General features: G+C 40.9%; 2 pseudogenes across 1 annotated transcript; both read right to left on the bottom strand.

The window, feature by feature from the left end:
- Nucleotides 1-2,924: 2,924 nt before the first annotated feature.
- LOC115836934 lies at nt 2,925-22,420 on the bottom strand (annotated as a pseudogene).
- A 2,209-nt stretch (nt 22,421-24,629) lies between these two features.
- On the bottom strand, nt 24,630-26,781 carry LOC100594773 (annotated as a pseudogene). Its single transcript, XR_004032108.1, has one exon. The product of XR_004032108.1 is annotated as a complex I intermediate-associated protein 30, mitochondrial pseudogene (transcript).
- Between the last annotated feature and the right edge of the window lie 616 nt (nt 26,782-27,397).

Genomic DNA, 27,397 nt, shown 5'->3' with positions numbered 1-27,397 from the left:
GGGGAGGGAAGGAAAAAAGAGTGAATCAATTCTTGCGAAAAGTCTCTGCGCACTTACTAGAAAGCACGCGGCCAGGAATCATGCAGGGCGCCTGCACGCATATTATTATTTAAAGAAAGCTGTCCCTCAGCACATACAGCCCTCAAGGTCACGGAAACTCCTCCAGTCCCATCCCCGGGCTCGGTCCTCCCACGAATCTCCCCCTCCTCCCACGTCCTGGCCCCAGGCGCATGCGCACTCCCTCTCCCCAACCCACCCCAGTCCGGCCTCCGCCAGTGACGTCACCGCAAGGGCGGAAGGGAAGCTAAAGTCGTTACCATGGTGACCGCGACACAATCAGAAACGTCTACTAGTGACGGTCAAGCCACCTACAACCGGTCCCAAAGCCGCAAACGAGTCAGGCATCGTGGTAGGACCTGGCGAGCGGGGCCGGGGAGAGCGGGACGCCTGGATCGGGGACTTGTCGCATTCACATTGGCTGCTAGGCGGCCTCGGCGACCACTTCCGGATCCGGGGCGGGGGTCGCAGCTCCCAGCCCTTGCTCAGAGGACTGAACTAGAATTCCCAGAAGCCTCTGCGGCTACCTTCCTTCTCCTTCCCTCCTGCTTCCCCCACAAATAACAGTGGGGGAAAGCATCTAACAAGCGTTTCCAACTCGCCGAATCATTACTAGTGTAGGCATTTTTATTCTAGGCTACTTTTTACTAAAACGTGCACCTCTTGGCCCTCTGCACCTTTAGGACTACAATACCCAGAAGTCTCTGGGAGTCGCCGAGCCCTCCAGTTTAGGGTTGTTTTGCGGCCAGCGAGACGCCGGAAGTCTGGTAATAAGGCGGGACCAGGGAAAAAGCAGGATTCCGATTGGTGAAGAGGCCACATGGCCTTCTTTAAAGGACGGGATAGAGTTTGCACACGCGCATTGAGGAGTGTCTGCCCTCGTCCTGCGTCCGTCAAATCCAGAGATTCTCAAGCCTGGGTCACCCGGGCGGTGTCGCATGTCGCCTGCGGAGAGGTTGGGGTTGCTCGCGCGAGGCGCTCTGGGTCTCATTTCCGAGGCCGAAAATGCTGGCTCCAAAGTGGTGCCCTGAGAGATGAGGGCGACTCCCAGTTTCCACCCTGTTCTCTGAATGGGCTTCCAGTCTCCATGGTAACGGACCCTCCCAGTTCCCCTCTGACTTCATAGCTGCCCACGGGAGGGGAGAAAGCTGATTTTAAGGGGCTGTGGGTTCTGAGCCAAGCTCTGTCATTGAGGCCACCTACCCTATACCACTCGTCCCGGAGAGGGTGAGCCTGTGACCTTTCACCCTCTGTGGGCCTCAGTTTCCCTTTTTGTGAAATAATGTCTGGTGCCCCTGCTGTGCTCCCTTACTATTTCAGGGCCTCAGGCAAGAGACACACTCTGTGTCTCAGTTTCCGCATGGGTGAAGTGAGGATGATGTTAGAATTTGATGTTAAAATGTAGGGGGTTGTTGTGAGAATTAAGGGAACCTCAGAGCAATGGCCGGCACACAATGACCCTTCAAGTGTCAGCGGCTTTGATGGTCACCATTCTTACCTTTTCTTTGGAGATTTGGACAAGTGACCGCCCCACCTTCCTCCAGGGTCTTTGTGTGTTTATCTGCAAGTTGGATGTATTGGATTTTATGACCACTAAACTTTCTTCTGAGCACACAAGAGTAGTGGTTTTGTTCTCTCTGAGAAATACTGCAGGGCTTGGTGTTAAGACACTGGAATTCTGGAAACCTGTCCCTGTCATACCAGTTGCTGTGTGACCTCCGTCAATCATGGTTCTTTACTGAGCCCTGAGATTCTGCAAGTGAAAATGGATGGGGATGAATTTCCAGTCCAGGCACTGCCACTGACTTTGCCTGGGAACCTGGGGCAAGCTCTGTGGCCCAGCATTGCACCATCTGTAACATAACCAAGGGGTGCGCAATTGAACTTTGAGGTCGATTTTGGTGCTAAAATCCCGGTCAGTAGTTCTATCATCTTCACAGACCTCACCCTACCCAATGCCCTCACTTTGTGCTCCGCATCCCAATCAACACTTAGTGATTCCAGATTTGTAATTTTTGCCATTGTAGTGAGAAGTAATTAACTATTTTATGGTTTTTTTAATTTGAATTTTTGACTATCAGGCTTAGCATCTTTTTTTTTTTCTTCGTTAAAGACTAGTCAGGTGCATTAGTGAGGAGCGGGGAAAGAGTAGAACAAGGAATTTGGTCTGTAACTGACTGTGGACAATACATTGGTAGAACTCACTACCTTTGAGCAGCCAGAATCTTTTTATGATTCACTGGATATTCAGGTTTTGACTCTGTAAATTTCCTATCTTTCATTGCCGTTTTTTTCAAATAGTTCATTAAATCTTTGTTTTCAGATGTGCTTTCCACAATCAGGTTACAAATTCTCTGCCACTAATGATCATTACAGTTCCTCTTCTCAACCTGTTTATTGTTTGGTCTGTTTATGGTTTCTCAGGCTTCTTATTTATTTATTTAGACAGAGTCATGCTGTGTTTTCCATGCTAGAATGCAGTGGTGTGATCTTGGCTCACTGTAGCCTTGACCTCCCGGGCTTAAGCAGTCCTCCCACCTCCGCCTCCTGAGTAGCTGGGACTACAGGCGCATGCCACCATCTGCAGCTAATTTCTGTATATTTTGTAGAGATGGGGTTTTGCCACATTGCCCAGGCTGGTCTCGAACTCCTGGGCTCAAGCAATCCAGCCGCCTTGGCCTCCAGAGTGCTGGCATTACAGGCGTGAGCCACTATGCCTGGACTAGGCTTCTTTAAACATTGAATAGTGTTCCTTTCTAGATGAAAGAGGATCACATAGCATTTGGGAGCAAAGATGCAGCCAAGTAACCCAGCGCTGGAGCCCACGATGGAGATCTCACGGCCACTCTGGCCTTGCCCTGGGTGCTTTAGTAACTCGGGAGGAAGGCCACCCAGTCACTGCAGGACACCAGCATGCTGAAAGTCAGGAACTTGGCTTCATTGAAGGCATCAGGCAGGTTCCTTGCCAGAAAGGCTACAGCAAGGGACCCTAAAACCAAGAAGCCCAAATAGCCCAAGACAGAGTAGAAGGCAGTGACGGAGCCCTCATTACACTGGATAATGATGTAGCCAGGCATGGACTGAGGGTCCTTGTCTACGAAGGGAGGCTGTGTCCCCAGCCAGATTCCACAGAGGGTCACTTGGGTAAAGGAGCAAAGGAAGACAACAGAATGTGTTCTTTGGGGACCCATCCACTTTCGGATCCTGCTTTCTGGCCTTATAGCCTGGAAGGCCCTGCAGAAAACAGCCACTGTGAACACAGCTGCAAAGATGGTCCGTGAGAGGAGGCAGGTGGCAGGGCTGGGGCGGCCGATGAAGAGCAAGGAAGAGAGAAAGCAGAGTGTGAGGGAGACAAGGAGGGTGTAGCTCAGAGTCTGGTTGCTGGCCTCAACTATGGGAGTGTTTTGGTGCCACACAAACTCCACAAGGTTCAGAACAGAGAGGGCAGAGTAGAACAAGGCTGTGCACGCCAGAGTCAGGCCCAAAGGCTCATCATAGGCCAGGAAGGTCTCCTATTTGAGAAGGCATGTTCCCTTTTCTTGTTTGGATAATGATCTTCAGGACAAAGCCTGCATTGTTTTATATCTGAAATAAACAAAAAGGGGGTCACTGTCTCCAAAACAGAGCACTGCACATTTGGTAACATTCCATTGCCCAGAGCTCTCACCACTACAGCCCCATTTAGGTGGACTGTTTGGCTGGTGTGTGTGTGTGTGAGTTGTGTGTGTGCGTGCACGCAAGCACGCGTATGTGTGTTCTGCATGTGTTTTAAAGAAAAACATAAACACTTCAGCTTTTTTTTGACCATTTTAATCAGTTTTATTGATTCATGCTTCCAGTTCTTATTCAGTTAAAAACAAGGCACATTAAATACATCCTCTTATTGCTTTATAAATGCATGTAGCTCATTCTCTATATCAAAAGTAATAAATAATGGCCATAAAACACCAAGACAGTTATAAAAATGACAACCCAGCCTTGAACATAGTATTTAACAGTCCGATCTAGAACAATAGCCCAACACGGTACATAAAAGTGCCACGTATGAAAACATGCAGTGTGTGTAGTCACTCTAGTACTGAGCTTGCACTTGCTATTCTTTAAAAACATACTAGGGCTTTTTCACTCCTTAAAAAAGGTGGACATGATGCAAACATTGCAAGTTATAGCATCAGTGACTTTAATATTACATTTATGTACCAAAAATCTTCACAGATACATAAGAGAAAATCAATGATAACACTTAGAGTATATTTAATAAAAGTGAAAATGAGTTTTCTGTTGTGCCAAAGAGGAAGCTACATATTTTGAAACAGACAAAGCCAAGCCAGAAACTGAAGCAGAAGAGGGATCACGCATTTAATAGCAGAAACCCTAAAGTTACACTCAGTATAAATTGATTGAAAGCAGGAATATTGCAAACAGCATGATGGACATGAGGCAGACAACCTTGGCTAAACAAATAATCCAGCATTATCATTATTGTTGTGACTGTGGTGGGGCTATTTAAAGGAGTATCCAACTCTCTAGCACAGATGGGGGTTCCTTCACCTCACTCCCCTTAAAGGCTCTTGAAATAAATCACTTGATAATAAAAGGCAATCCCTGCATACCCACCCCAACCCCAACATAATCAACTAATGTCAAGTTTATATGCAAATGGAAAATTTTTTCTTTTGTGCTTGGAACAAATTTCGAAGAAGCTCATTCCACCCTATTTCTTGTCTCCCTTTCTTAAATCAGGTAAGGAAGCTGTACAGGTTTAATTCAGAACTTATGGCTGGGTGCAGTGGCTCATGACTGTAATCCTAGCACTTTGGGAGGCTGAGGTGGGTGGATCACGAGGTCAGGAGTTTGAGACCAGCCTGACCAACATGGTGAAACCCCATCTCTACTAAAAATACAAAAATTAGCCAGATGTGGTGGCGGGTGCCTGTAATCCTAACTACCCGGGAGGCTGAGGCAAAAGAATTGCTTGAACCTAGGAGGCGGAGGTTGCAGTGAGCCGAGATTGCACCACTGCACTACAGCCTGGGCGACAGACCGAGGCTCCATCTTGGAAAAAAAAAAAAAAAAAAAAAGAACTTACACAAAATGCTGGGGTGCTTTATTCACAGTAATGGCTTGAAATCAGTTCATTTCCAAACGAGTCTCTGGGATTGGTGAAGGACTGTGTGTTTTAGCATTTAGCAGATTTTAAGTAAAAGGAGATACGCTCAAAAGAAGAAAAGTGTGCTTTTCTTTGTCCTTAAAGGAACTTCATTCATAGCAAAATACGCACAAACAGGACCTGTTTAACAAACACAGATCTGCCCGGGCCAGTCGCATGCTAAGCCCGGTCCCTCCTGTAACTATGGTCCACTGGAATTGGAACTCTTCTGTCGAGGTTCTCTTCTGCAGTTTTCATTAGTGTAGCGAGCCAGCTTCCAGATACCCTTCCTTTTTGAATAGCACTCATCAGCTGCAAAAATTCATTGAGTTCAACCTGTCCATTTTTATTCAAATCAACTTCATTTAGAATTTCATGGAGTGTATTTTCATCCATTTGGACATTGATACTCTCTAATACACATGGAACATCAACAATGGTAATAAAGCCTTTCTGGTCTGCATCAAACTTAGGAAATCTCTTCTTATACCTGTCACTGTCTGAAGGCAACAGGCTAATTTCAGAGCCATCTGTTAACTGTTCTGATCAAAATTTAGTCTGTTTCATAATATAGAAACTTCCTGGCTGTTTCAAGTTGTTCCTCTTTCTTATAATCATCTCAATTCTGTTCTCTGCCCATCAATTCAACAATCCTGAGTAGGGCTTCCTCTGCTGCCCGGACATTTAGAAAGACCAGACAAGGCTGACGCAGGCAGATCACCTGAGGTCAGGAGTTTGAGACCAGCCTGACCAACATGGAGAAACCCAATCTCTACTAAAAATACAAAATTAGCCAGGCGTGGCAATGTCCTGACCAACATGGAGAAACCCAATCTCTACTAAAAATACAAAATTAGACAGGGTGGAGACCCAATCTCTACTGAAAATACAAAAGTAGCCTGTAACTCCAGGTACTTGGGATGCTGAGGCAGGAGAATCGCCTGAACCCAGGAGGCGGTGATTGCAGTGAACCGAGATCATGCCATTGCACTCCAGCCTGGGTGACAAGAGTGAAACTCTCTCTCAAAAATAATAATAATAAGCCAGGCGAGTACAATGTGAAATCATATCCACAGTGGTGCTTAGCATGCTTCAATATATGGAAATTCTGACACAAGACATACTCCAACAATAGGCCACCTTTTGGTAGTCACACAGTGACTGCACAGTGGTGCAGGAATACTCCTTTAATAATTGTGGATCTTAACTCTCTGTTCGTCCCTGTCTCTATCTCATGTAAACGCGTTCCCTCCCTGCCCAATCTATCTCTCGCCATCTTGATATCTATCTATAGATACAGACATGTAGTCACCTCTCAGTATGTCTGTAGGGGATTAGTTCTAGGATCATCTCAGGCACCAAAATCTCAGGCTGCTCAAGTCCGCTGCATAAAATGAAGTACTATTTGCATATAACCTAGCGCTTACTCCTGTATACTTTAAATCATCTCTAGATTACATATAATACCTAATACAATGTAAATGCTATGTAAATGGTTGTTAGACTCTCTTGGTTTTCAAATTAGTATTATTTTTATTGGTTTCTTAAAAATATTTTTTGGAGACAGGGTTCTTGCTCTGTCACTCAGAGTGCACTGGCACAATCACAGCTCACTGCAGCCTCAACCTCCCAGGCTCAAGTGATCCTCCCACCTCAGCCTCCTGGGTAGCTGGGACTAGGTGCATAGTTTATTTTTCGTAGAGACAAGGTCTCACTATGCTGCCCAGGCTGATCTCAAACTCCTGGACTCAAGTGATCCTCCTGCCTTGGCCTGCCAAAGTGCTGAGATTACAGGTGTGAGCTACTGTGCCTGGCAAAAAAATATGTTTGATCCCAGGTTTGTTGAATTTATGGATGCAGAACTCTGAGGCAGAACTTTTTTTTTTTTTTTTTTTTTTTTTTTTGAGACAGCGTTTCACTCTTACTGTCCAGGCTGGAGTACAATGGCATGATCTCGGCTCACTGCAACCTCCACCTCCTGGGTTCAAGCAATTCTCCTGCCTCAGCCTCCCAAGTAGCTGAGATTACAGGCATGCGCCACGACACCGTGCTAATTTTGTATTTTTAGTAAAGATGGTGTTTCTCCATGTTGGTCAGGCTGGTCTCAAACTCCCGACCTCAGGTGATCCGGATTACAGGCGTGAGCCACCGTGCCCGGCCGGCAGAACTTTTTTTTTATAGATACATAATAGTTATATATATTGTGGGGTCATGTGGCATTTTGATGCATGCATGCAATGTCTAATGATAAACCAGGGCAATTGGGACTCCATCACCCCAAACCTGCACCCTTTCTTTATGTTGGAAACATTTCAATTCCTCCCCTCCAGCAACTTTAAATCATACAACAAATTATTGTTAACTGTAGTTGCCCTGCTGTACTACTGAATAGTAGATCTTATTCATTCTATCCAACTGTATTTTTGTGCCCACAAAACAACCTCTCTCCTTTCCTCCTCTATTCATAGCCTCCAGTAACCACCAATCAACTCTCTAATTCCATGAGATCCATGTTTTTAGCTCCCACATACGAGTGAGAAGACGGAATATTTGTCCATCTATTCCTGGCTTATTTCACTTAACATAATGTCCTCCAATTCTATCCATGTTGCAGCAAATAACATAATTTTATTCCTTTTTACGGCTGAATAATATTCCATTGTGTATATGTATCATATTTTGTTCATCAGTTGGTCAAGAGGTATACGAAACGCTGTTCAACATCAGCACATCAGGGAAATGCAAATCAAAACCACAATGAGAAATTATCTCACTCCAGTTAAAATGGCTTTTATCAGAAAGCCAAAAAATAATGGATGCTGGTGAGCATGCAGAGTAAGGGGAACCCTCGTACAATGTTGGTGGGAAAGTAAACTGGTACAGCCACTATGGAAAACTGTGGTGGTTCATCAAACAACTAAAAATAGAATTCCCATGTGACTGGCATTCCCACTGCTGTGTACATGTTCAAAAAAAAAAAAAAAAAAAGGAAGCTAGTATGTCAAAAAGATACCTGCCCTCCCACATTTACTGACACAAATTTCTGAGGGCCTGTGGAGGAAAAGTTAAATATTAAGTTTGAACTCAATTGAACATGGCCGCAAACAATGGTCACCAAGTCCTGGAACAGGTTGTGTGAGCCCCTTGAGGCATTCATCTAGCGCTGTTTTGGAGAAATCTCTATTTCAATCTATTCCTATACGTTAGTTATTGAAAAACAATAGACAACCACAAAAACAAATTGACCTTTTTGTTTTTCTTGAGCCCAGTCGTGAAGGGCCCTCGTGACTGGGCCTCATGTCAAACAACTTACAAAAAGAACTAGGGTCCCAGACTGCGCTGAAGCTTCATGAGACCACTCATTGTCTGTGCATGGATGAGTGGCTGACTCTGGAGCCCAGGCTGTTGCTTCCCAGCCTGGTGGTGAATCCTCCATAGTCTGGTGAGTGCAAATAGATATATATCTTTTCCCTTCTTCCCTCCCCATTGCAATTTGCTTATTATATCATTTGCTTATCCTATCTGCGTTGCCATTTACGTGGGATAAAGGTTGTTTACCCTTAAAGGTATTATATGTGTGTCTTTTCTTCTCCCCTCACACGTTTCCCACACAGAACGGGGCCCCTCCCCAGAAACTGTCTTCCTTTCTAATGTCCCACTTTCTGGGACCTCAATTCAAGATGAGATTTGGGTGGAGACACAGCCAAACCATATCAATGACTGCTTTGTTTGGCCCAGATTCCAGTTGTATCTACTGGGAGAGGAATTATCCCCTGAAAGAGAACAGGGAGGTCATGGGGCTTAGCTTGCTAGGTTCTCTTCCTGTGTGAATTTCACTCTTGCATGACCTTTTATCCCTGCCTGAAAACTGTTGCCAGATAGAATGCATCCAGGTTTGTAGTTTTCTGTATCAGGAAGTACAGTCTAGCACCAGTCACTCTGTCATCACCAGAAGTAGACACCTTTTTTTTTTTTTAAATAGCGTTTGAAGGGGTTAAGGAAGGAGAATTCATTAGATTAGTGAGGCAGATATACTGGTTGTTATCTGTTGTTGTTGTTGTTGTTGTTGTTGCTGTTTTCAGGATTTCAGGGCCTAGATTTTATGACAAGAAATATTTCAAGAGGATTAGAGTGTGGTGTTAAAGAATTAAGAAAACAATATATATTGAGTGCCTTTTTCCAGCTTTGAGTTTTGATTAACAAAAAATTACCTATATTTAGAGTGTACAATAGGATGTCTTGATGTATGTATATATTGTAAAATGTCTAAAACAAGCTAATTAATATATCCACATCTCACAGTTACCGTTGTGTGTGTGTGGTGAGAACATTTGAGATAACTCTTGGAAAATTTCAAGTACACATTAGGATTCTCTATGTTCACCATGCTATACATTAGGTCTCTAACAGTATTTCATCTTATAGCTGAAAGTTTCTGCCCTTTGACAAGCATCTCCCCAATCCCCCCACCCTCCACCCCTGGGAACTGACATTCTACTCTCTGTTACTACTCTCTGAGTTTGACTTTTTAATATTCCACATATAAATGGGAATCACGCAGTATGTGGCTCTCTGTGCGTGGCTTACTTCACTTCCCATAGTGTACTGCTGGGTGCCTTTCAGTAGTGGGCAATTAACTGCAAATGACACCCCCATCCACCCATGCTCTCACATAAATGTGCTGCATCTCTCCCTCTGCTTCACTAATGGTACAAATCCCACTAGATCTCGAGTCTCCTCTGCTTTGATTTCCATCATGGGCCCTAATATGCAACATATTGATCCGCTGCTCATAATCAATCATGCCAAGCCTCCTCCATGCCTGTGGCTTCCTCTTCAACACATAAAGAAACCAGCCTTGAGCAGAACATAGCAGCTGAAAGACACTGCTTACACTTTGCTCTGTACCCATCATTCACTCATCCAGCAAACATTCACTCAGTGCTATCTGCTGACCCACGTACAATGCCCTTCACAAGTTGAGGTTATGCTTAACCTCTAAATAGTCATGTGACACTTACATGAATATAGAAAGGCTACAGTGATTTTTTTTTTGTTAGAGATAGAGTTTAATTTCAGGTGTCCATTAGGATTTACTGCATTCATCATGCTATATATACATTAGGTCTCTAATGTCACCCAGGCTGGAGTGCAGTGACACGATCATGGCTCACTCCAGCCTCAAACTCCTGGGCTCAAGCAATACTCCTGCCTCAGCCTCCCAAGTAGCTAGGACTAAAGGTGCATCCCACCGCACCTGGCTATGTTTTTTATTCTTTATAGAAATGGGGTCTTGCTGTGTTTCTCAGGCTGGTCTCGAACTCCTGGCCTCAAGCAATTCTCCCATCTCACCTCGCAAAGTGGGGGATTACAAGTGTGAGCCATAGCACCTGGCCAACTGCAGTGATTTTAATTATAAATATATATACAAATATCTTATATGTATGATATATAATTTTACATCTGAAAATGTATATTTTACAATATAAGTGCATGTCTATCTTATACTATCTAGGTATAAATGTATTTTATGTATTCTATACAAATACTATACAATACATAAATTTATGTATATATTCAATTTTACACATCTACTAATACATGTAATCTATTTTGTTTTTACATGTGTATTTACATACACATGCAATACATATGCACCGTAGTTCATGTACTACATATGCATAGTTGTGTGCTATATGTAGTATTACATAAGTATCCATATGTGTATATATTTCTCATGTAAATGAATATGTGTAGTATAATCTTTTATAGTACAAATAATTCATATATCAAAATATGATAGTATACATGATGTATTTATATTCACATTAGTACATATTTTGATACATAGGCATTACAAACCTTACATACATTTATATTATGAAGTATATCCACATAGTTAGAAGTAGCTTAATAATCAACTCAACATTTATGATAGTGGTCATGTATGGGGGTAGCACAGTGAAGGGAGAAAGAGAAGCATGGGTGGACAGGAGAAGTGATCAATGTTTACCTCTTAGGTGGATGGGGATGTTTTTAGGAGTTCATCATTTTACTATGTTTTATAACTGACATGTATGTTGCAAGTTGTTTTTTCAACATATTGAATACTTCCAAAGATATAAAGAAAAATGCTGTCACAGAATGCAAACTTCCTGTTTTAAAAATTTTACTATTTTATTATAAAATAATTTCAGTTTTATGACATTAAAAAAACGTATTTGTGGCCAGGCGCAGTGGCTCATGCCTGTGATCCCAGCACTTTGGGAGGCCTAGGCAGGCGGGTTATGAAGTCAGGAGTTCAAGACCAACCTGGCCAACATGTCAAAACCCCGCCTCTACTAAAAATACAAAAATTAGCTGGGCGTGGTGCCATATGCCTATAAACCCAGCTACTTAAGAGGCTGAGGCACGAGAATCACTTGAATCTGGGAGGCAGAGGTTGCAGTGAGCCGAGATTGTGTCACTGCCCTCCAGCCTGGGTGACAGAGCCAGGCTCTGTCTCAGAAAACAAAAACAAAAACAAACAAGCAAACAAAAGTTGAACTAAATAAAAATGAAGTTACAACTTACCAGATTTGTAAGATGAAGCAAAAGAAATGCTAAGAGGGAAATAGAGTTATAGTATTAAGTATCTATATCAGTAAAGAAGATAATTCTATATTCAATAGTCTATGTTTATACCTTAGGAAACTAGAAAAAGTACTGTATTCTGTACTCTGACTAATCCCAAAGCAAGCAGAAGAAATAATAATAATAACTGGAGTAGAAATTAATGAAATTGAAAATAGAAAAATAGAGAAAATCAACATCTAAATATTCCTTGAAATAGTCAATACAATTTAAAAAACATAAAAAAAAAGTTTTCCATGATAATTTACTTTCTCACATCTTGGTAGGTCAAATATCTTATTTTGTTCTTTGTGTATCACCATTGTAATCTGGGTAGTTTATTTATCCCAACAATGAATATTTTTATTTTTAAAAAATTTTTATTTCAAAACTAATTTCCACTTTAGGTTCATGGAATACATGAGTAGGTTTGTTACTTAGGTATGTTGCATGATGCTGAGGTTTGATGATTGATCCTGTCACTCAGGTAGAAAGCACAGTACCCAATAGTTTTTCAGCCCTTGCCCCTTGTCTTGCTTCTCCACTCTGGTACTCCCCAGTGTCTATTGTTCCCATGTTTATGTCCATGTGTGCTCAGTGTTTAACTTCCACTTATAAGTGAGAACATGCAGTGTTTCGTTTCTGTTCCTGTGTTAATTCACTTAGGATAATAGTTTCTACCTGCATCTATGTCACTGCAAAGCACAGGATTTTGTTCCGTTTTATGACTGCATAGTATTCCATGGTGTATATGTACCACATTTTCTTTATCCAATCCACCAATAATGGGCAGCTATGTTGATTTCACGTCTTTGCTTTTGTGAATAGTGCTGCAGTGAACATATGGGTGCATGTGTCTTTTTGGTACAAAAATTTATTTTCTTTTGGATATAAAACCAGCAACGAATTGCTGGGTCAAAGGATAGTTCTGTTTTAAGTTTTTGAAAAATCTCCAAACTGCTTTTCATAGTGGCTGAACTAATTTACATTCCCACCACAGTGTATAAGCATTCCCTTTTCTCAGTAGCCTTGCCATCATCTGTTCTTTTTTTTTTTTTTTTACTTTTTAATAATAGTCATTTTGACTGGTGTAAGATGGCATCTCATTATTGTGGTTTTGACTTTCATTTCTCTGACGACTAGTAAAGTTAAGCATTTATTCATGTTTGTTGGCTGCTTGTTTTCTTCTGACAAATGTCTGTTTACATCTTTTGCCTATTTTTAAGGGGATTACTTTATTTTTGCTTGTTTAGTTGTTTACTTTTTATGTTGATTCTGAATATTAGACCTTTTTTGATGCAGTTTTTGAATATTTTCTCCAATTCTATAGGTTGTCTGTTACTCTGTTATTAGTTTCATTTGCTGTGTAATTAGATACAATTTTTCATTTTTTTTGTTGCAATAGCTTTTGAGAACTTAGTCATAAATTTTTTTCCAAAGCCAATGTTCATAATGGTGTTTCCTAGGTTTTCTTCTAGGCGTCTCATTGATTGAGGTCTTACATTTAAATCTTTAATCCATCTTGAGTTAATTTTTGTATATGGTGAAATGTAGGGGTCCAGTTGCATTCTTCTGCATATGCCTAGCCAGCAATGTCAGCACCATTTATTGAATATGGAGTTCTTCACCATTGTTTTTTTGTTGTTGACTTTGTCTAAGGTCAGATGGCTGTAGGTGTGTGGCTTAATTCTGGGTTGTTTTTTGTTCCATCGATCTATGTCTGTTTTTGCATGCTGTTTTGCTTATTGTAGTCTTGTGGTACAGTTTGAAGTCAAGTAATGCGATGCCTCCAGCTTTGTTTTTGTTGTTGTTTAGAACTGCTTTGACAATTCAGGCTATTCTTTGGTTTTAGATAAAGTTTAGAGTAGTTTTTCTCTAGTTCTGTGAAAAAAGATGTTAGTAGCTTGATAGGATTGGCGTTGAATATGTAGATTGCTTTGAGCAGTATGGCCATTTTAACAATATTGATTCTTACAATTCATGAGCATGGAATGCTTTTCCATTAATTTTTGTCGTCTATTATTTTTTTCAGTAGTGTTCTGTAGTTCCCCTAGTAGAGATGTTTCACCTTCTTGGTTATATATAGTCTAGGCTGTCTTTTTTTTCTTTCAGCTATTGTAAATGGAATTGCATTCTTTTTTTTTTTTTTTTTTTGAGATGGAGTCTCACTCTGTCACCCAGGCTAGAGTGTAACAGTGTGATCTCGGCTCACTGCAACCTCCGCCTCCTGGGTTCAAGCAATTCTCCCGCCTCAGCCTCCTGAGTAGCTGGCATTACAGGCACCTGCCATCATGCCCAGCTAATTTTTGTATTTTGGTAGAGATGGGGTTTCACCAGTTGGCCAAGCTGGTCTTGAACTCCTGACCTCAGGTGGTCCACCCGCCTCGGCCTCCCAAAGTGCTGGGATTACAGGTGTGAGCCACCGCACCCAGCCTAGTATTTCAAAGAATTTTTTTTTTATTTCTGCCTTAATTTCATTGTTTACCTAAAAGTCATTCAGGAACAAGTTATTTAATTTCCATGTTATTGTGTGGTTTTGAGATATCTTCTTGGTATTGATTTCTATTTTTATTGCACTGTGGTCCAAGGGTATGGCTGGCATGATTTTTATTTTTTTTTAATTGATTGAAACTTGTTTTAGGCTGAGCTTGTTGTCCATGTGTTCCATGTGCAGATGAGAAGAATGTGCACTCTGTAGTTATGGCTTCAGTATTCTGTAAATGTCTATTAGGGCCAATTGGTCAAGTGTCAGATTTAAGTCCAGGTTTCTTTGTTAGTTTTCTGCTCTGATGATCTGTCTAATGCTATCAGTGGGGTGTTGAAGTCCCCTACTATTATTGTGTGCATGAGTCTTTTCATAGGTCTAGAGCTACAGCTTTATGAAGCTGGGTGCTCCAATGTGGGGTACGTATGTATTTAGATAGTTAAGTCTTCTTATTAAATTGAGGTCTTTATCATTATGAAATGCTTTTCTTCATACTTTTTTACTTTTGTTGGTTTAAAGTCTGTTTTATCTGATCTAAGAATATCTACCCCTGCTTTTTTGTTTTCCATTTGCATGATAGATTTTTTTCCAACCTTTTACTTTGAGCCCTATGGGTGTTTTTACATGTGAGATGGATCTCTTGATGACAGCAGACAAATGAGTCTTTCTTTTTAAAATCAAACTTGCCACTCTATGCCTTTTGAGTAAGGCATTTAGGCCATTTATATTCTAGGTTAATAGTGATATGTGAGGTTTTCATCCTTTCATGAAGTTGTTGCCTAGTTGCTTTGTAGGTTTTTATTGTGTGGTTGCTTTATAGGATCTGAGGACTATATACTTAAGTGTATTTTTGTGGTAGCAGGTATTGTTCCTTTGTTTCCATGTTTAGAACTCCCTTAAGGATCTCTTGTAAGGCTGGTCTAGTGGTAACAAATTCCCTTATTGCTTGCTTGTCTGTAAAATATTTTATTTCTTCTTTGCTTTTGAAGCCTAGTTTGGTGTGACATAAAATTCTTTGTTGGAATTTCTTTTCTTTCAGAATGCTGAAAACAGGCCTTCAATCCCTTCCAGCTTGCAAGTTTCTGCTGAGAAGTCTGCTGTTGGCCTGATGGAGTTCCCTTTGTACATAATCTAACATTTTTCTGTAGCTGTCTTTAAGATTTATTTTCTTTAGTATTGATGGTGGACAGTGTGGTGACTATGTCTTGGTGATGTCTGCTTTGTATAGTATCTCCCAGGTGTTCTCTGGATTTCTTCTATCTGGATGTCTACCTCTCCAGCAAGATTAGGGAGATTTTCTTAAATTATTCTCTCAGATATGTTTTCCAGGTCACTTACCTTTTCTCCTTCTCTCAGAAATGTCATTAATTCATAAGTTTGGTCAGTTTATATAATCCCATCTTTCTCAAAGACTTTATTGTTTTTTAAAACTCTTTTGTTTGTCTGACTGAGTTTGTTCAAAAGACCAGACTTCAAGTTCTGAAATTCATTCTTCTGCTTGCTCCAGTCTATTGATAAAGCTTTTAATTGTATTTTAAAAATTCCTTAATTGAGTTTTTCAATACCAGAAGCTCTGATTTCTTTTTGACATGTTTATCTCTTCCTTCATTTACTAGATTGCTGTAGAAATATATTTGCGTTGATTTTGAACCTTGCCTTGGGTGTTGCTGAGCTTCCTTGCAATGCATGCTTTCAATTTTTTGAGAGCTTCTCTTAGTAAACAATAATAAAGTATATACCTAGTGACATTGGCCAAAGCCATCTCTTATTCGTGCATGCCATCTGCTGGCTAGTATGCCAAACTGCACAATAGCTCAATATAAAGCCAGCCATGAGAAGTCCATAGGGCTATAAAAGCAAAGCCAAAAGATGGTACCAAACATACTGTATGCTCACACCTTCTAGGGAAACAGGAAAAAAGAAAAAAAAAAAAATATATATATATATATACACACACACATATAAGAATCTTGTCTGCATGAAAATAATTACAAAAATTAGGAATGCCAAAATCTCCAGATGAGAAGAAGCCATTGTAAGAATTCTGGCATCATGAAAAATCTGAATGTTGTGACACCACTGAAAGATTACACTAGCTCTTCAGCAGTGATCCTTAACCAAAATGGAAAACAAGAGATTACAGATTAAAAAATTCAAAGCATGCATTCCAAGATGGACAAGGCTGGAATGGGCAGGCCCATGTACAGGCTTCCTGATAGCAGGCACAAGCACCAGTGTCAACCATGTACCCAGAGGTGTGACTAGCCATGGATCAGATAGGAAACCTCCTTGGCTCCAAATTCTCTGCACAGAGTGGGATGTTCTAGATGCCTGGAGGTCTGCCTGGGCTTGGACTATAGAGGACCCCGCTGCACCACAATCTCCGCACAGAAACGGTGGGGTGGCTCACAGACTGCCTGTTTTATCACATCTCTACCATTTGGTGATGATCTGATCTTGCACAAATTATTTTATTATTATTTTTAAATTTTTTATTTTGTTCACTTTTCCAACGTGATGTATCAGTTATATTGACATAACCATTTATTTTTATTTTTTATTTCTGTGGGTACATAGTAGGTGTATATGTTTATGGGCTACATGAAATATTTTGATATGAGCATGTAATGCATAATAATCACATCAGGATAAATCGGGTATCCATCACCCCAAGAATTTATTTTTTGTGTTACAAACACAAAGATAGAGCTCCCAGAGGAATGGGCAGAATTCCATCTTTGCTGTTTTTCAGCCTTCACTGGTGATACCTCCAGGTACTGGGAAATCTGAGATGACTAGGGACTGGAGAGGACTCCCAGCAAACCACAGCAGCCCTATAGAAAAGTGGCCAAATTGTTAAATGAAAAAAAAAACTCATCCAAAGGTCAGCAACTTCAAATATTAAAGGTAGATAAGCCCACAAAGATGAGAAAAAAAATCAGCACAAGAATGGTGAAAACACAAAAAGTCAGAGTGCTCTCTTTTCTCCAAATGACCACATCACCTCTCCAGCAAGGATTTGAAACTGGGCTGAGATGGCTGAAATGACAGAAGTAGAATTCAGAATACAGATAAAAACAAACTTCACTGAGCTAAAGGATCATGTTTCAAGGAAGCTAAAAAGTCATGATAAAGCATTGCATGAGCTGACAGACAAAATAGCCAGTGTAGAGAAGAATGTAACCAGCCTGATAGAACTGAAGAAACACAATAGAAGAATGTTAAAATGCAATCACAAGTATTAATAGCAGAATAGACCAAGCAGAGGAAAGAATCTCAGAGCTTGAAGACTGCCTTTCTGAAGTAAGATAGGTAGACAAGAATAGAAGAAAAAAAAAGAATGAAAAGGAATGAACAAACCTCCAAGAAATATGGGATTGTGTAAAGAGAACAAATCTATGACTGGCTGGTGTACCCAAAAGAGATAGGGATAATGGAACCAATTTGGAAAACATATTTTAGGATATCATCCATGAGAACTCCCCCAACTTAGCTAGCCAGGCCAACATTTCCATTTGCTTGGTAGATCTTCCTCCATCCCTTTATTTTGAGCCTATGTGTGTCTCTGCAGGTGAGATGGGTTTCCTGAATGCAGCACACTGATGGGTCTTGACTCTTTATCCAATTTGCCAGTCTGTGTCTTTTAATTGGAGCATTTAGCCCATTTACATTTAAGGTTAATATTGTTATGTGTGAATTTGATCCTGTCATTATGATGTTAGCTGGTTATTTTGCTCGTTAGTTGATACAGTTTCTTCCTAGCCTTGATGGTCTTTACAATTTGGCTTGTTTTTGCAGTGGCTGGCACCAGTTGTTCCTTTCCATGTTTAGTGCTTCCTTCAGGAGCTCTTTTAGGGCAGGCCTGGTGGTGACAAAATCTCTCAGCATTTGTTTGTCTGTATTTTATTTCTCCTCCACTTATGAAGCTTAGTTTGGCTGGATATGAAATTCTGGGTTGAAAATTATTTTCTTTAAGAATGTTGAATATCGGCCCCCACTCTCTTCTGGCTTGTAGAGTTTCTGCCGAGAGATCAGCTGTTAGTCTGATGGGCTTCCCTTTGTGGGTAACCCGACCTTTCTCTCTGGCTGCCCTTAACATTTTTTCCTTCATTTCAACTTTGGTGAATCTGACAATTATGTGTCTTGGAGTTGCTCTTCTCGAGGAGTATCTTTGTGGCATTCTCTGTATTTCCTGAGTTTGAATGTTTGCCTGCCTTGCTAGATTGGGGAAGTTCTCCTGGATAATGTCCTGCAGAGTGTTTTCCAACTTGGTTCCATTCTCCCCCTCACTTTCAGGTACACCAATCAGACGTAGATTTGGTCTTTTCACATAGTCCCATATTTCTTGGAGGCTTTGTTCATTTCTTTTTATTCTTTTTTCTCTAAACTACTCTTCTCACTTCATTTCATTAATTTCATCTTCTATTGCTGATACCCTTTCTTCCAGTTGATCTCATCGGCTACTGAGCCTTGTGCATTCGTCACATACTTCTTGTGCCATGGTTTTCAGCTCCATCAGGTCCTTTAAGGACTTCTCTGCATTGGTTATTCTAGATAGCCATTTGTCTAATTTTTTTCAAGGTTTTTAACTTCTTTGCCATTGGTTCGAACTTCCTCCTTTAGCTTGGAGTAGTTTGAACTTCTGAAGCCTTCTTCTCTCAACTCGTCAAAGTCATTCTCCATCCAGCTTTGTTCCATTGCTGGTGAGGAGCTGCGTTCCTTTGGAGGAGGAGAGGCACTCTGATTTTTAGAGTTTCTGGTTTTTCTGCTCTGTTTTTTCCCCATCTTTGTGGTTTTATCTACCTTTGGTCTTTGATGATGGTGATGTACAGATGGGTTTTTGGTGTGGATGTCCTTTCTGTTTGTTAGTTTTCCTTCTAACAGTCAGGACCCTCAGCTGCAGGTCTGTTGGAGTTTGCTGGAGGTCCACTCCAGACCTGTTTGCCTGGGTATCAGCAGTGGTGGCTGCAGAACAGCGGATATTGGTGAACTGCAAATGCTGCTGCCTGATCGTTCCTCTGGAAGTTTTGTCTCAGAGGAGTACCCGGCCGTGTGAGGTGTCAGTCCGCCCCTACTGGGGGATGCCTCCCAGTTAGGCTACTCGGGGGTCAGGGACCCACTTGAGGAGGCAGTCTGCCCGTTCTCAGATCTCAAGCTGTGTGCTGGGAGAACCACTACTCTCTTCAAAGCTGTCGGACAGGGACATTTAAGTCTGCAGATGTTACTGCTGCCTTTTGTCTGTGCCCTGCCCCCAGAGGTGGAGCCTACAGAGGCAGGCAGGCCTCCTTGAGCTGTGGTGGGCTCCACCCAGTTCGATCTTTCTGGCCGCTTTGTTTACATACTCAAGCCTCGGCAATGGCGGGCGCCCCCCCCAGCCTTGCTGCCACCTTGCAGTTTGATCGCAGACTGCTGTGCCAGCAATGAGCGAGGCTCCGTGGGCGTAGGACCCTCCGAGCCAGGTGCAGGATATAATCTCCTGGTGTGCCATTTGTTAAGCCCATTGGAAAAGTGCAGTGTTAGGGTGGGAGTGACCTGATTTTCCAGATGCCGTCTGTCACCCCTTTCTTTGACTAGGAGAGGGAATTCTCTGACCCCTTGTGCTTCCCGGGTGAGGCGATGCCTTGCCTTGCTTTGGCTCACACACAGTGTGCTGCACCCACTGTCCTGCACCCACTGTCCAGCACTCCCCAGTGAGATGAACCCAGTACCTCAGTTGGAAATGCAGAAATCACCTGTCTTCTGTGTCACTCACGCTGGGAGCTGTAGACTAGAGCTGTTCCTATTCGGCCATCTCGGCTCCACCCACCCTGTACTTTCATTTATATCTTGCTTGTTTTACTTAACAATGCCTCCTGGAAATTATTCCTTAACAGGTGTGAAGTTTATGTAGTTCTGTGTGTGTGCGTTTGCAGGCACATGTTGCTTTACATCCTAGTCAATATTTAGTGATTACAGATTTGTAATTTTTTCTTTTATTCTGCAAAGTAATATGTTATTTTGTGGCTTTTTAATTTGCATTTTTGATTACTAGTTAGGCTTAGCATCTTCTTTTTTAAAACTGAAGGCTAGTGAAAGTTGAATCCTGGAAGAGGCGAGAGTATAACAAGATAAATCTGTTACTGTGAAAAATTAACTGTGACAACTCAATACCTTCCAATGAGCCCAGAATCTTCTTATTCACTGGATATTCAGGTTTGCTTCTGTAAGTAACTTGCCAATATCTCGTTGTCTTTTTTTTTTTTTGAAACAAGTTGTTTAATATTTATTGATTTTTCAGGAGCACTTTACACAATTAGCTTACAAATTCTCTACCACTAATAAGCATTGTAGTCCCTCCTCTTAGTCTATATATAGTATAGTCCTTCTGCTTATGGTTTCTCAGCTTCTTCTTTAGGCATTGAAGACTGTTCCTTTCTGGGTGAAGGAGAATCATGTAGCAATTGGGAGCAAGATATATCCATGTAACCCAGTGCTGGAGGTCAAGATGGAGACAATCTCCACAGCCACCATGGCCTTTCCCTGAGTGCTACTATAACTCAGGAGGAAAGCCACCCAGATACTGCAGAACACCAACATGCTGAAGGTGAGACATTTGGTTTCATTGAAGATGTCAGGCGGGTTACTTTCCAGGAAGACTACAGCAAAGGTCCCCAGAACCAAGAAGCCCAAATAGCTCAAGACACAGTAGAAAACAGTGATAGAGCCCCCATTACACTGGATGATGATTATACCAGGACTATGGGTCTTTGTCTAGGGAGGAAGGAGATGTTTCCAACTAGATTCCAGAGATGGTCACTTGGATGAGGGGGCAAAGGTGACAACAGAATGAGATTTTAGGGTACCCAACAGGACCCTGGGTCCTGCTGGCTGGCCTTGTAGCTTGCCCATCCTGCTGGCTGGCCTTGTAGCTTGGAAGGCTGTGACCACAGTGAAAGTTTTGGCTGAAGCAGAAGACACAGCCACTGTGAACAGAACTGAAAAGGTGGCCTGTTCCCAGGGTTCTAAGCATATATGGAAGGAGAAAGCTTGACAGTGGCGTAATGTATTTGGAGTACAAAAATGCCTGCAGGGAATTCATTCTAAATGGGGAGAAATGCAGAACAGGCCTTAGGAACAATGTGACCTGGGCATTGTCATCTTTTCATTGTAACTAATTACAGACTGCACTGGATTTGTGAGACATACGACAGCAAACCTTTTCTGTAAATGGTAATAAATATTTCCAGTTTGCAAACCAGAAGGTGTCTATGGCAACTATTCAAGTCTTCTCTTGCAGATTGAAGCCACTGTAAGCAATATGTAAAGGAGCAGTTGTAGCTGTATTTAGCAATATGTAAAGGAGCAGTTGTAGCCGTATTTAGCAATATGTGAAGGAGCAGTTGTAGCCATATTTAGCAATACGTGAAGGAGCAGTTGTAGCCATATTTAGCAATATGTAAAGGAGCGGTTGTAGCAGTATTTAGCAATATGTAAAGGAGCGGTTGTAGCAGTATTTAGCAATATGTGAAGGAGCAGTTGTAGCCGTATTTAGCAATATGTGAAGGAGCGGTTGTAGCTGTATTTAGCAACATGTGAAGGAGCGGTTGTAGCCGTATTTAGCAACATGTGAAGGACCGGTTGTAGCCGTATTTAGCAATATGTGAAGGAGCGGTTGTAGCCGTATTTAGCAACATGTGAAGGAGCGGTTGTAGCCGTATTTAGCAACATGTGAAGGACCAGTTGTAGCCGTATTTAGCAATATGTGAAGGAGCGGTTTTAGCCATATTTAGCAATATGTGAAGGAGCGGTTGTAGCCGTATTTAGCAACATGTGAAGGAGCGGTTGTAGCTGTATTTGGCAACATATGAAGGAGCGGTTGTAGCCGTATTTAGCAACATGTGAAGGAGCAGTTGTAGCCGTATTTAGCAATATGTGAAGGAGCGGTTGTAGCCGTATTTAGCAATATGTAAAGGAGGAGTTGTAGCCATATTTAGCCTGTGGGCCATGGTTTGCCTGCCCTTGCTCTAGATGACTTAGAGAACTCAACACCTGCCCACACTGACCCTTCCAAGCTGTTCCTGGGGATTGTCTGATACTACCGTCTTGGGGAAAGTCTGAGCATTTTTCCCCTCCTCCATCCAAACCCGAAATGAACAGAGAAAACTCACTATGTGCAAAATGGAAATCCAAATGGAAATTGGATTCCATTTGGATTTCCATTTTGCTATGGAGACTCATGCAACCTGTTTTGTGGCCAATTGGACCTAGAAGGATGGTGTTCTCTCAGAATTTGCAGGATAAAGTTACCCAAAGAGTAAACATGAGTTGAATGTCAGCTTTCAGAAGGAATCGTTTGAAAGCCCCCCTATCACCTTTCTGTCAGCAAAATGTCTCTCAAGGCAGTGCCTGCACTCAAAGTAGCAGTGGAGCCAGCAGGGCAGCTCTCACTGCAGATGGAGTGAGAAAACTGGAGGAAGCAGAGTTCTAAGGTTAGATTGTTGGATCTCCAGGAGAACAAAGTTCAAAACCACTTTTCCTTTTCACAATTCTCTTGATTCTTCTCTTAGTATGAGTCAGGGTAGCAGGTCACATCAATTTCATGAAAGGAATACTAATGATAATAATTTAGGATATTTTTGGCTACAGCTAGAGAAATCTCAAACAAACAAGCGTAATCAGGAAAGCTTTTGACACATAGTTGGAAATGGAGGTACTTTTGTGTTTCTGAAATCCTGTTTTTGTTGGCTTCTCATTGGCTTTTTCATGGTGGCAAAATTATACTTAGCTGTCAGAGCCTTCATATCCATGAATGACAATTTCTGTGGCATAAGAAGGAGATATACTGGAATTGCAGCTTTTAGTAACCTTGAATTTTCATTTTGGCAGTCAAACCAAAGAGAAGAAAGACTTTGTGCCTGAGAGTTGAAAATGAGACCACCTTGCCACGTCAATTCAGGTCTCTTAAAGTCTTCCCTTGCAGGAGAAGAGGGAAGTGAAAAGAAATCTTCTTGCTGATTAATTCATTGACAGAATGGGATTGTCTTGTGAAAGGGAAATATCTTGGATCCCTTCAAGCTGGGAACCCCTCAGGGCAAATCTGCCTACTTCTGTCAATTCATCAGTCTCATTCTCCGTCCAGTTTTGTGCCCTTGCTGGAGAGGAGTTGCCATCATTTGTCATACACAAGTATCAATAGCCAAATTGATCAAGCAAAAGAAAAGATATCAGAGATTGAAGATCAACTTACTAAAATAAGGCATGAAGAAAAGATTAGAGAAAAAAGAATGAAAAAGGAACTAACAAAGCCTCCAAGAAATATGAGACTGTGAAAAGACCAAACCTATGGTTGATTGGTGTACCTGAAAGTGACAGGGATAATGGAACCAAGTTGGAAAACACATTTCAGGATATTATCCAGGAGAACTTCCCCAACCTAGCAAGACAGGCCAACATTCAAATTCAGGTAATACTGAGAACACCACTAAGATACCCCTTGAGAAGAGCAACCCCAAGACAAATAATTGTCAGATTCTCCAAGGTTGAAATATATGCAATATAAGCTCTCAGAATTTAAGATTTAGTAGGGCTTGGTGTCATTTTTAGACCCAGGAGTCAAGGCCCTGTAACTCAATGTCACAAGGACTTTAAAAGCACATAAAGGAAGATAACAAATGTAATAACCTTAATTAGGAATTTTTTTAGCCTCAGCTTTTTCTAAGCAATAAAACATAAAATCTTCTAGGCAGGTTACCAAAAGGCAAAAAAAAAAAAACCCTTCTGCAGTGCACAGAATATTATGTTCAAAGGAAACATTTCCTTTAGACCTTTGAGAAAACGCTGTTAGCATCAGGCAACAACAACAAAAAAAAGTGGAACCCAAGGAAAACAAACTTACATGACCTGAAAATGAGTTGAAGGAGAGTGTTACTATTTTGTGCCTTTTAGAAAGGGAGAGAAAACCAAAACCTGTGAGATGCAATAAAAGTTGAATTTTGGGTTAAAAATTAAAAAATAAAATCTCTTATAATTTATTGAGTAAATCAACCCCTTAAGAAAATGTCATTGTTCTAACCAATTCTTTAGTGTATAAGTGTTTTCTTACATCAAACCCAATCTGCAGAAACACCATTATCATTTCTCTTTATAGACAACTTGATCATATAAAAGTTTTTGTTTTGTTTGTTTAATAATCTTCTTGTAATTGCTTGTAATTCATGACATGCTTGGATTTTCTGGTTTGTCCTAAACATCACTTTTTCTTAAACAACTAGTCATTTTATTCTAGGACTAAATTTACCATACAAGATTCTTTCTCATATAAAATTATTTCTCTTTAAGCTGTCTTACAAAAAAAAACCTCTTTCTTTTTTTTTTTTTGGATGCCATTAAAGAAATATTTTATTTTGTTTATATCATTGTAGATACTAGTACCCTTAGTTTAGTAAAAGAAAACTACCACATGATCTTTATTTTAAAAGTCTTGGGTTAAGCTCTGGAGAACTTTCATAGGCAAATTCTTCTGTGTGGGCTGGATCAGTAAGCACTCCAATAAAATCTGTCTCCAGGAAGAATGGACCATCCACTTTATCAGCCAAGGTGAATGCTATAGAAGAGGTCTTGTCAAGCAGAAGCTGACTCTGAACATCCTGCACTCTTCCTTGATTAGGGAAAAAAAAATTGGAAAAAGGGATGTTGACCTTCTGCCAGTAGGGCTCCCCACGGGTGAACATGAAGTAGCTATACATCTGATTTTCCTCTGGATTATATCTGTGTCCTCCCTGATATTCATCATCCAAGGCCAACCATCCCCACGTACACGGAGATACAGAGTACTGAACTGGGACCAAACATAAGACATCTTCCTCTCAAAAGCACCCCCTGGAATCCTGGATATCATTGCACAGTACTCACTTCAGGTAGTCTCCCCATCCTGAGGCACCTCAGAGCTCAGAGTTCCATATAGCAGTGCACTTTGGTTATTCTTGCCCATTTTCAAAAATACTTCACTTCTGCCTCCAATTGTCTTTTCAGAAGTCACTATCTACTTATCCAAGTCTTCTCTCCCCTAGAACTGTCAGACAACCTTGGCTTGTTCCAGCAAGACCTCATGCAGAGGGCGGCCTTTGGGTCCTATCCAATGATCCATAATTTCATCCTTCAAACACCTAAAATGGTCCTTTATTTCATCTCTAATTGCTTTATTAAAACTAACTTCAGGTTTCTCCTCAGGAGAAGTTATATCCAAAGCAACTTCTTTCTGGTGATGTCCTTGCCAACCTCCTTCAGTCTTCCTCTGTGAGGAGGCTTTGTCAGGAGAAGCCACTGGTTTCTGAAGACTACTGGAATGGTGTGCAAAGCGAATACCCAAAAATGAATGCAAGGCAGCAGTTGTCTTAGAGCATTTTCTGAGAATATAAGTGCCATGCAGCAATTTGTGAACCAAAGCCATGGTACAAAAAAATCAAAATGTAAGTTTCTTCCTGGGCTACCAAGGGCTACCAAGAAGCTTTAGCAAATAGCCCAATTCTACCAAGTGCCAGAAACTGCTCTAAGTGTATTTTCATTGACGGCTCACAACAACCCTGAGAGAGGTACTATTATCATTTCAATTATAGAGATGAGGAAATGGATGTTCCAAGACTAATTTACCGAAAGTCACACAGGTAGTGAGTGGCAAAACTCTTCTGCCTCGGTGTTTACCTCCGGCACTCAGCGCCCAATCTCCAGAGGCTGGACGTTCGGCACGATGGAGAGAAAAACCTCTTTATTTCTTTAACTTTCTTTACATCTCTCTTATTTCCTGGTTCCTTTTACCTTGTTTTATATAAAACCTTTACATAAGCTTTAAATTAGACAAAAGAGTGTATACCTTTTTAAAAAGCACACACCTGTTTTTAGAAAGAATGTTTTCCTACAATATATTTTGTTGAAAAATACCCAAATAATAAAATATCTATTATTTAATGTAATAGTAATTTAGATTTTAAATTATGACAATTTTATCTACAAGTAGTCATCCCATTACATTTACCTAATTATCTTATGTTAATCATTTACCTACATTGTTTATGAAACTGTGATAGGCATCGTTTAAAATTATGAAACCACCATAACTGAGACAATAACAAAGATCTGACCTAGCTGACTCCATCTTGATTCTAACCTCCAGACTGTCCTTGTTCATTCCTGGGCGTAGGCCAAACAAACTTTGTGAGGAACTCACTTTATAGTTTAGCTTTGAAACAAAGATGATAACAGTTCTTTCCCAAAACCAACTTCCTTACTGCCTGTGGACTAGACCACCTAAAGCCACAAGATTAGAAGTTATGGTAATGTTACTAAATTCAAGATAGAGCTATTTTTATTAAACCAGTATCAATGTCTTATTTATTAAAGATTACACAAGCAAAGTCATTCTGTTTTGGCTGTGTTTATACTTTCGCAACCCCTATGTCAAATTTTGACACCTTATAGTATTTGGCAGGGATAAGTAAGAAATTGTTTGATCAATAAATGCAAACAAAGGGCCGAGCGCAGTGGCTCACACCTGTAATCCCAGCACTTTGGGAGGCTGAGGTAGGTGGATCACAGGGTCAGGAGATCAAGACCATCCTGGCTAACAGGGTGAAACCCTGTCTCCATTAAAAAAAAAAAATACAAAAAATTAGCCAGGCATGTTGGCGGGCACCTCTAGTCCCAGCTACTCGGCAGGCTGAGGCAAGAGAATGGTGTGAACCTGGGAGGCAGAGCTTGCGGTGAACCAAGATCACACCACTGCAATCCAGCCTGGGCAACAGAGCGAGACTACATCTCAAAAAAAAAATGCAAACAAAAATGTATGCTGGCAATTCTTCAGACATTTCTAATATTACTTTAATAATAATATTAATGCTAGCTTATTTATTAAAGATTTACTTAAGTCACATAAACTTGAAAAAGCATTTGAGTATCTTTTCTTTTTCTGATAAAGTATTTGATGTACATGTTTTTTAAGCCTATTAATCAGAGCTCTTTTATATATTTTCATTAGTGAAATATTGTTTACATAACACATAAATACATAGATATATTAGACATGTGGAAAGAAGTACATCTTCACCAATTCACAAAAACCT

This window comes from Nomascus leucogenys, chromosome 10, assembly GCF_006542625.1.
Source record: "Nomascus leucogenys isolate Asia chromosome 10, Asia_NLE_v1, whole genome shotgun sequence".
Classification (NCBI taxonomy): domain Eukaryota; kingdom Metazoa; phylum Chordata; class Mammalia; order Primates; family Hylobatidae; genus Nomascus; species Nomascus leucogenys.
This window is presented reverse-complemented; position numbering and strand designations above follow the sequence as displayed.